This window comes from Mycteria americana, chromosome 5 (assembly GCF_035582795.1).
Source record: "Mycteria americana isolate JAX WOST 10 ecotype Jacksonville Zoo and Gardens chromosome 5, USCA_MyAme_1.0, whole genome shotgun sequence".
NCBI lineage: Eukaryota > Metazoa > Chordata > Aves > Ciconiiformes > Ciconiidae > Mycteria > Mycteria americana.
Window position 1 is genome coordinate 12336521 of NC_134369.1, and position 10570 is coordinate 12347090.

The 10570-nt window shown below is 36.0% G+C and overlaps 1 long non-coding RNA gene across 1 annotated transcript; it reads left to right on the forward strand.

Annotated features, from left to right (window-relative positions):
* Positions 1 to 119: 119 nt before the first annotated feature.
* On the forward strand, positions 120 to 6442 carry LOC142409683 (uncharacterized). The gene is made up of 3 exons (XR_012775738.1): positions 120 to 390; positions 1741 to 1791; positions 6331 to 6442. It is a non-coding gene; the product is annotated as an uncharacterized LOC142409683 (long non-coding RNA).
* Positions 6443 to 10570: the final 4128 nt, after the last annotated feature.

Here is a 10570-nt window from a genome sequence, read left to right on the forward strand (position 1 = left end):
AAGGGCGGGGGAGGCGGGCTGGCTCCGCCCCCGAGCCGCAACGAGCCAGTCGCAGCGACGTACGAGCCTGGAGGGCCGCCTCGCGCCCGTGCGTGAGGAGGAGGGAGGGCTTCGAGGCCGGGCGCGCGCGGCCCTGTTGCTGCGGCAACGGCGGCCTCGCGGGCGCCCCTCAGCGAGCGGCGAGGCACCGGCGGCCCGCGGCACCGGGGCCGGGAGCTGGGCGGCCGGCTGGAGCCGCCAGCCCTGTCCCCGCCCCGGGATGCAGCACTACGTGTTGCGCTGTGTGACCTCCCGTGCGGCTGCTCACAGCGGTCTTCCGTGCGGTGGCCTTTTGAAACGTGAGCAGTCTCCTCAGGACAGAGTGAGGGCTTACTGGGGACTTGCAGACAGGTATTAGTCCCGCTAATTTATACGTATATATCACATGCTTACTTATGGAAATATATATAGAGAGAATACCAAGAGATAATGCTGTGTATTTGTACACGCACACACTGATAAATTGAATACTTTTGCAACTGGTTACTCTCTGGTCTTGAGACCACAACTCCGTCAAGCTATGCCTTTCCTCGTGTCATTTTAAAATCGCTAAAGATTTCCAAACAAATGCATTAAAATGTGTGGATTTTTCCCTGTCTTCGTGGAAAAACAAATAATGTGTAAATCCAAATACATATCATCTGACTAGTTTAGGTGATGTAATATTGTTAATACATATTTACAGTTTTTTAGCCACAGCTTGTGCAGCTATTTTCAAATTATCTAAATGTTTCTAATTACAAATACTCAATCTGATATAATGCTGAATCCTGAATCTAGGCCCTGATCCTGGAACTTGGTTTGCGTGAGGCATTCAGCCACATGGAGGTGCATGCATAAAGAAGAAATTACAAAATTGGTTTCCTAAATTTTTTTTTTTCCAATTATGATGGCAGATGCCCTGATGTATTTGGATAAAACACAGCATGCATAGTAACGTAGGACCAATCTTAGTTATTTTTGCAGGTGTACCAAGAAAAAGAAAAGGGTAGTAAGACTAAAAGATCCTCTGGCACATTTCTACTAAGAAGATTAAAAAAAATATATCTGTGACACATTACTTACATGGCCTATTAAACCCTAAAGCAAACTTGATTTTGTCCTATAGCTAACCATCCTCAAAATACAGAATTTTGACTGAACTGATAGTCACAACTATAAAGCATTAAATTACTAAATTTTATTTTAAAAATTAATTGTGAATTATTATAATAGTATATATTATAGTAGTAATGACTAGCTTACTTGCAGTGTCACCTGTTCTCTGAAGCCAAAGCAAGTAGTATTTTTAATTATTCAACATCTGGAATTGCAGCTTTTGATTTTTATTTATGCACTAATTATTCTGAACCAAGTTACCTGGTCCAATGAAGTGTAAGTAGCATTTCTCCTACTCATATAGATCTTTGAGTAGGTATGTGCCATAAATACCTTTTGTAGAGAAACTTTTGCATGTGGCAGCAAAGTGGAGTAACATTGAAATTAATAGGAGTGAAAGTGTGCACTTTTTTCATTAAAACCATCCCAAAACCAACATTATGCAGAGCAAGATGCTAATTAATAGAGTTCCTAAGCCTACTTTTCTGATTTATAGGCTGATTTTTCACAAAGAAACTGCTTTTTAGATATTTTAATTAATGTTGAAGCAATTTGGACTGAAAAGGCAACTATGCAAACTGTTGACTTTTATGTTGTTTAAAGCAGGAAGACTCCTTTTTTCCATATACACCGATAACAATAAATCACTGTCTGGTATGTAGAATTTATTTAATGTATAAAATATTGTTCTAGTGAAAAGAGCTTTTTTTTTTTTTATTTTTTTTTTATTTTTTTACTTTCTGAGTGCTTAGGAACATTTCAAGAAGAGAGACTTGTTTCCTCTTGCTGTCTTTTTTATTTCATTGAAAGTTTTTATTATGAAAATTGCAGTTACTACTTTTAAATTTGGATTGTTACCAATATCAAAAAAAGTGATATAAATAGAAAGTAATCTGTAGGAAATTGAAGTTCCATTTGTGATATGTTATATAGACAGTGAAAAATAATATTTAAAAACTTAATTACCACATATAATTATAAGCCTTTTTCAGGAATGAAAGTTGAGCTTAACTAAGCTATTTAAATAACATAATAGAAAGGCCTCTATCTACCTGACCACTACTCTTTGCAAGCAAATTACCATTTATGTTTGAGGTGTGTATGCTTAAATAAATAGGCCTTCATTTAGAACAGTTGGGTGGTCAGAGCAGGGTATTTTAGTAGCAAAGTTTCTTTACTTTCAATTGTTAGAATAAATAACTTTTTTCTTAGTGTTTTTTTTTAGAATAAGGATAGGTATGCTTTTAGAAATTTTCAGAGTGCAAATTAATTCCATTCTAACAGTGTGAACCATTACTCCAATAGTCACTTGTTGATTTTCCCATTCTGAGCTGTGAAAAAGAAAGATATACTACACTGGTGGTTTGAAGAGCTCAGTGTTCCCTCAGGGAGGGAACTCGGGAGCTGAGCACATACAGCAAGCAGGGCAGGGGCTTTGCTGGTGAGATCCCCCAGAGTACCTGAGCAGGGCAGACATTAGGCAAGTCCACAGTGATGAGATGGTCCTGAGGTGAAGCTGGAAGTGCCAGCCAGTGAGGCAGGGTCTAACACAGCCTAGTCATTGCCAGGTAGGTCCTTTCTGACAAGACAAGGTAGAAATCAGTCCTCAAGCGAAGATCCAGCAGGGAGAGGTATCTATAGCTAGGTAGGGACCTAGCTGTGAGTGAGCTGGAGACCAACACTTTTACAGTGTAACTCAGACCAGGACTGTGGGTCCTGGGCTGAGCTTAAATGGTGCTCCTGGGCTGTAGGCAGGGGTGTGGCAGGATGCACCAGGTGGGGCTGGTCAGGGTCATTAAAGCTTATGAATGCACTTAAGGCCCTGACATGGTATGCCTGTCTTGAAAAGATAGTAAGCAGGTTTAGTAAAATGCTGGGGTGCTTGTTTGTTTGTTTGTTTTCTAGACTTGTTTTAGAAAGTGCTAAAGCTTGAGTTAATAGGTATATCAGTTCTTTTATTAGATAGTTTAATGTTGTGTTAGTTCCAGAGGCCATTGAATTTGTGTATCTCAAACTTGCTATGGTAAGGAGTTAGGAATTTCTGTCCTGCTACTAAGGAATACTGAAGCAGGCTCTATTAATTATACATTGAGCAACATTACAGGTATTCTTTTCCTACAAAACTAGCTCTTTTAATAAAACAATGTGAGATGTAGCAAGACAGAGCTGTAAGAATAGATGGTCTTTACTGCTTTATGTTAATACTTTACTTAAAGGTGTAGTATTTTTACAGACCAAGGAACATTTTGGAAAGCTACTAAAAACTGTATTATTTTATGCTGCCAGGATTAGTAACTCTTTTGTTGTTCACACTTCTTCAAATGATTGTATTTTCCTTATTTATCTGATAAATATAACTATGTCCTACTGAGTTAGATAGTAACTTAAATCTAAAGAATTGTTTTGTAAGCAAAAGCTTTAAGGTGTGTCTGTGATAGTTTGTGTTTTGCAGGTAAGTTGTGTATTTGAAAATGGAGAGCAAATGCTTTTGTATTTAGTTATACAAAACCTTGAGACGCTTACACTTCAAGCTTAACTGTACTACTGACTTCTTTCTAATCCCTATTTGTCAATTGATTGGTTGCTAGCCTTTATTAGTATTCTCATTTCTATTAACAATATGCTTATTTGAATTCCTAGCATCAGAAACACTAACAGAAAAGTAACTTGAATTTTAATTTCAAACATCAGCACCTAGCATTAAAACCTTCACTTGTGCCCTGCAGACCTGAAAGGTGCAAATAACTTCACAAAAAATAGTGTGACACTAGACTTGGTCTAAATACTCTCGTGTATTCTGTGGAGACTTAAAACTGTTACCTTGCAGATCCTTTTACCTAGTACTAGTATGCCAAGTATTTCAGCTTTGTACAGGTCTACTTCTCTTTACTATACTATTGGTTGTAGTTTGCCTGGGTTACATAAAATGTAACATCTCTGTACTCGGGAATATTGTGGAGCTGAGTCTATAGCTGCACTTATTTTCAGTATCCTTCTTCCTGTGGGGTATGAGGAAGTATTTCTGGTTATTTTTCTGTGGATGCAGAACCTACTCTGACCCCGGTATGGTTCATGGTTAGTTTTCAAAGGATTTTTTTTTTTGGTGGTTTTTGCACTGATAGCCTTCTGCCTTCTGTGTATTGCGTTTAGCTTTGATTAGTAGGTATGAAAGTGTAGTTTAAAAAAAAAATAAATCACAGAAACAGTACAGTCTTAGTTTTGCATTGCTTCACAGAATTTCTCTTAGAAAACTGTAGAGATGCAGCTGTAGGATGCAGGAGATTTTCCTTCTGTCATCTGTGGGGCTAATGGAAAATGAATAGTGCCATAAAAAGTTAGCAGTACAAATGCAATTCTGTAAAGTTAATTTTTTAATGCTTTAAAAACTCACAAAGGTTCTAAATATAAAACTTAATAAAATGCTTTGTATGTATGGTATCATTATTGCCACCTTCAGGCAACAAAAGGAATGATTCATTTTCAGAGTCACTGTCTAGCATTCTGTTTACAGAGGGTTGGGGCTTATACTGTGGAGTTCAGTATTTTTTCTAGTTACAGCCTTGCATTTCCCTATTGTCGTCATCTTTTTTTCTTTGGCCTTAGTATGTTCCAACATGTCAAAAATATGTTACTTGTTCCAGGAAGCTGTGATTGATAAACATGTAATTGTTCAATGATAAAGTTTATTTGAATGATAAACACCTCATATACAAAGAGCTACTTGGCAAAGGTGGATTTCCCCCCTGCCCCTTTCTCTTCCCAGTGAAGGCTTTTTCAGGGATTGTGTGATAGCATTACAGATTTAAAATGCATGTCAACTATCAATAGGACAAGCGAAGATTATACACAAGATTATAGAGGTATCAGATGAAATTACAGTGCTGAAATGTAAAGAATGAAACTATCACTGATTTCTAGGATAGATGGCTTGCTAGAAAGAATTAGGGTTTTTAAGATTTTAATCAGATTTACACCTAGAGAGAGAGAGATGAGTTTTTTCCTAACTGACTTACTATGAACTTCAGTAACTTTGCCATTCTGTGTTCTATTTCTTTTTAAAATAGTTTTACAAAAGCTTGCATTTGAACAGAACAAAAGTTTTAAAAAGAAAAGTCTGAGATGGAGACTACACTGATTATTCTTTGCCAAAGCTTTCTTCCAGGATAACTCCTGAGTTTTGATACCATGTTCTTTGAAATGAAATTGCTCAACACATAGATCAAAATTACCTAATGTTTTAACAGAGGTATTAGTAGCTAACCCAAGAACACTGAGATCTAGCATCTTTATTATCCTCTAGGCTTTTTGATAAAATTATTTTTCATATAATGTTTTTTTGACAGGTACTTTGACATAAAATAATGACATTTACTAATGACAGTTATTTTTCATAAAATGCTTCAAATATGCTCTCCGTATTCAGTGGAATGTTATTTGTGTACTGAAAATCAAAGGTAAGAAAAGACTACAGAATAGGTACAGAAATCAATGTTGTCTTCTACTATAATTGTACTTTTGAAAATGTTATGAAAGCAGTGGAGGGACTACATCTTATTTAAAATATCTTCTCCTTGCTTTGTATAAGAATTAAAACAATTCTTTTCATTCTGAAATCTGTGCATGCTGTCTAAAAACCAGGTTTTTAACAGAAAGTTTAAGGAAAGGAAAACATATTATACAACCAAGTACTTGAGTGTAGAAGTCAGTTCCAAAAATAACAATGAACACTTGTGCTGAAATTCTCAGGAAGAATGAAGCCTGAGAATCGGCCTGAAGATCAAGAAAGCTTTTGGGAATATGTCAACAAATCTTTCTCTTTTTCCTGGGGGTGGCTGGTTGTTTTCAATGTCCTTTTTGTTAATGTGATTTATAATATAAACTATATACTGACTTCTATACATATAAATTAAATAGAAAAAGCAATTAATTTTCATGTCTCTAACATCCATAGTCTCTTCTCTGATGATTTACTTTTCTTCTATGTCCGCCTTCTTTTTTCTTCTAGAGAACCCTTTCCTCTTTTGTTTAAGCACTTAAAGTGACAATGTTTAAACAGATCAATGCGCTTACTTATTGTGGGCAGAGCTCTATCCTGCCAAATGACATCTGAAAGATCTGTTCAATAGCCTGTGACTGCAAATACCCCCTGATCTAGTTTAAAAAAAAAAAAGTTGGTATAAATCTCTTTTGTAGCACACAGAAGTCTTCTCAAAACTTAAAGCCTGTTTCTAATGTGCTTGAAAACATGGAGAGCAAAATCCCAAATTTGCATGAAGAGAAGGTTGAATGTCATGGATGTTGCAGAAACTGGATATGATTTATAGTTTAATTCATAAATGCTTTGGTGTTCCTGCCTGTGTAAATGTTCTGAATAGTTTAAGATGTAAACAGGTTTTTCTGAGTAGTTTAAGATGTAAACAAGTTTAAGATGTAAACAGGAGACCCAAGCTTGGAAGTTTGGGTCCTGTGTTGATTTTTTGAAAACTGTCTTTTTAATATTTTTCTGAGTAAACATTTAAAGCTATTAAAAGCTTATTCCACAACCTTTTAAGATCCATTTTTTTAAATGAGGAATGTCAAAATAAAGAAATATTTGTATTGTGAAATAAAGCATACATACACACAGAGATATACATTTCCCCTTTCTTACACATGTGTATGTTATATTTAATGTATAATATATTTTATAATATGCTATATAATACATCATAGATACATTTAAAATGATAAACTGTAAGTAACCTACCTCTTATGTCTATTTACATATCTATGAACTTAGATTTTGTGGATGTTTCCTTTGACCTTAATAGAACCACTGCTAGACTACATAGCTACAGGTTGAACAGTATTTACTCTTAACCACAGCATTAATTGTCAGAGCTGTTGGGACTTTATTAAGGTTTACTTTATGTTCTTACCAGTGTATTTTCATGTAAGTTCCTGCCCTGCTCTTCCCCCTCCTGCAATCTCTAATGTTTCATTAACATCTCTTTCTTACTTATTTTTAAAAATAAGTCATTAACTTTTGTTGGGCACACTAATAACTTTAAGTCTGGGGTGGGGGGGGAGGGGGTGTAATTCTAATTTTTTTCCCCTTGATATGGAAACTGTTATTCTACTGGATCTACTTAGTAATTCTGAAGTAGGTATATTTTCTGTAATTTATTTCATCCCAAGAGGAAAAAAGTGAACTTCTAAAACTTGACCTTTTTGCCAATGATTCTATATAATGTCTTAACGTGCATCTTACGATTAATAATGGAAAACACTTTATTTCTTATAATCTTACATTGTGGATGAAAAACATAAATCAGATTACTTTAAAACTCCAGTGTAATAGCACAATGTGTGTCTAGCTATTAATTTATTTAAGAAATGCCTGTTCTGTGTTTCTGTCTAGCCCTCGATGTGTTTATTTCCACATTTTTCTTAGAAGGCCAGGGACACTTTGTTCAGTTATTTGAGAAGTAATGTGGATGGATGCCATACTTGAAGACTGTTTTCATACCTCCTATGAACATGCAAGTTAAGTTTACAACTAACTCGATCCTTGCAAGCAGAGACATTGACTCTTAACTTGACTAGAGGTATTGTCTTGAATTAAGGCCTCAGATTGGAAGAGAACCAGTAACTGTTCTCAGCCAGAAGCAAATGTTATTTTCAGATGTGAGGAGGTATTCTAGGCACTGGTTCACTAGATAATTTGGAACCTATTTCCATGTGTTGCTCTGAGTATACTTTCTTGTTCAACTTGTAAAGCCATGTGGCAAGTGGATAATGCTGGTGTGTGAGCAGCAATGAATATCCATTTAAAAGTAATTTAACTGAACAAGTACCTGTTAACTGTAACTTCCTGGAAGCAGGTAACAGCATTTAGAAAGAAAAATAACATACAGTTGTAAGTTTTTGGGCATTCCTTTCCCCCTTCTCAAGGCATCTTTTAAAATCAGTATTCCCTGCTATGTCAGGGTGGTTATAAAGGGAGATATTGGACTTAATATTCTCAACCCATGTTGCTATTGGAGTCTAGGCTACAGATCACAGCAGTAGCAAGCTACCAGGCTAGAACTACTGTATTGCAAACTGCCTGGAAATTCTTGGGTTTGCATATTAATTAGAACAGTATCTATGATCCTTAAAGTGAGTAAGACTGGATAGTGTGAGGAATGAAACTGGCCTCTCTCAGCTGTGTATGGATGTCTGCCTGGAGTTCAGAGCTGATTTCATTTGCCAAAGGGCAGTAGTGGTACTGTTAGTATCTTGTACTCCTCTGCTGCTGGAATTGCCATCCATGATGCAGTATGTTTATAAATAAAACTGTGTTTCTATCTGCAAGCTCAGCCTGGGATGTAAAGTCAAGTTGTGTTCTTTCCAGCTTGCACATCACCACTAATAGAGCTGCTGCTGGAACTTAGTCAAGAATTCTGTTGATTCAGAAGCCAGTAAAGAAACTCCCAGAACTATGTTGCCTCTGCAAGTATGAGTAAAAGTTTATTTATATCAGTCAAGTGACTATGCATGCATACAGATCAGATCATTTAAATGAAGGAAGATGCAACTTTCACAAGTTACTCCTTCTGAATATTATCTCACTAGGTAAAGAGGGGCTCCCATTTGCATCTCAGCAGATTATTTTGCAATTTCGAGGTGTATGTATGGTAATTCATAATGTGCTGGAAACCCAAAACTTTTAAGAAAAACACTTTTAACTAGTTAATAACTAAATATTGTTCAGGCATAAATCCTTTGTGTTTATCAAATGTAACACAACTCAAGCAACAAACCAGGCAACTCATGTAGGCAAAATTGGTAGACATAGTACATTTGACAGCTGTGTGACTTAAGTCTGGAAGAACAGGTATGTATGCCTCAGCTTCTCACTTTTTTAGTCAGATGGTACTTCTAATACTGAGTCCTTTAACAGTGCCAAGGGTGGTTGTGTTTTCTAATGTAATCTTAAAAACATATGATTCTTTCTTAATTTAGCTGTGCCATTTTGTACAGAAGCTGTACACAAAGTATACAATACTGATATTAATCTGTCTGAAACTGGAATGAGGGAAACCCTTCAACCCTTGTGGTGATCAGTTTCATTGCTTAACTTTGCTGTTAAAGTTTTTCAGAAAGTTTAGGCTGAATTTTCCGTGCTGATGTTTAATGCTGCTATATCCCATTCAGCAGTACATAGAAAAAGATGTCTTTTTACCTTTCTTTAGGGTAATTTGTTTTTTACTGTGGACATGTAAATGGAGAACTCTGCTTCTTTGTAAACAGATGCTGCTTTATGAAAGGCTTTTGTATACCATCATAGGAGAGGTGAAAACTCTGAATCCTTTGAATTCATAAACATTTGATTGGTAATGTCACTTCTGCAAACACTTCTCCTAATATCTTAACTCTAATATAAAAATACCTGTATTACTTCCCCTCAAAAAAAGTTCAATCATAGTGATTTCTAATAGACTATTATTACTCATTAACTAGGGAATACAGTCAGCTTAGTAGGATCTCTTACTGGCTGTGGAGACTGTAGGAATGCAAAAGAAGAAACAAACTCATGCACAAATTTAGCAATGATATGTCTAAAATAACACAAAACACTTCTGCTGAACACTTCAAAGATTGGACATTAGTGTAAGCATTGGAGAAAAGAATAATTTTGTTTAGAAATTAAATTTAAGTAGACTGAAAATTTTGAAGGGAAAACTGACTTCTTTTGCAAAGCTTTATATCAGATGTAATAAAATTTAATTCTCATACAACTGAAAAACTTCTAAAATAGCCAGTGATGATCCTGACAAGTGTTTGGAGAAGCTGGATTTCTGTTGTGTGTTGTATCTTTTTTTTGTTTTTTTTTTTTACATATGTCCATTTTAACTGTGTCTTAAAAGCATTTTTGATGTTGCCCTCCTAAGTAGAACCTGCTAAGAGTTAATGACAATAAATTACACCAAAATCCTTTCTTTACTGAAGATTATAAGTTTACTAAGTTCTCTATCACTTGCACAGTTTTGTATATGTAAAACTATAGCTCAGGCAGCTGGAGATGAATGGCTGCTAATTCTTCTGATCACTCTGATCTTCCAGGTTTGGGAGGTTTCTATGTCATATTCTTTTTAATCTCCTCCTTCAAGTTACCTGCATGGACTTGCTATTGCAGCAAGGAAGGCTGATAGTTCTCTTTGGAGCTTTTTACATGCTCTGGATAGGGTTGTTCAGTAGCTCTGAAGGCTGCTGTGAAGTATCCTAAACTTCTGTGGCATGAGGGAGAAGGTATGTACTTTGACCTTAAATGTATATACACTTTCCAAACTGACCTGGTAAAGGTATTGTTCACTTACATTCTCTGCCATAAACCTAGAGATTCAGCCTGCTGTACTGATTTGAATATTAGAGAACAAGAACACTCTTCAATTGTTTCCTTCCTTCCTTT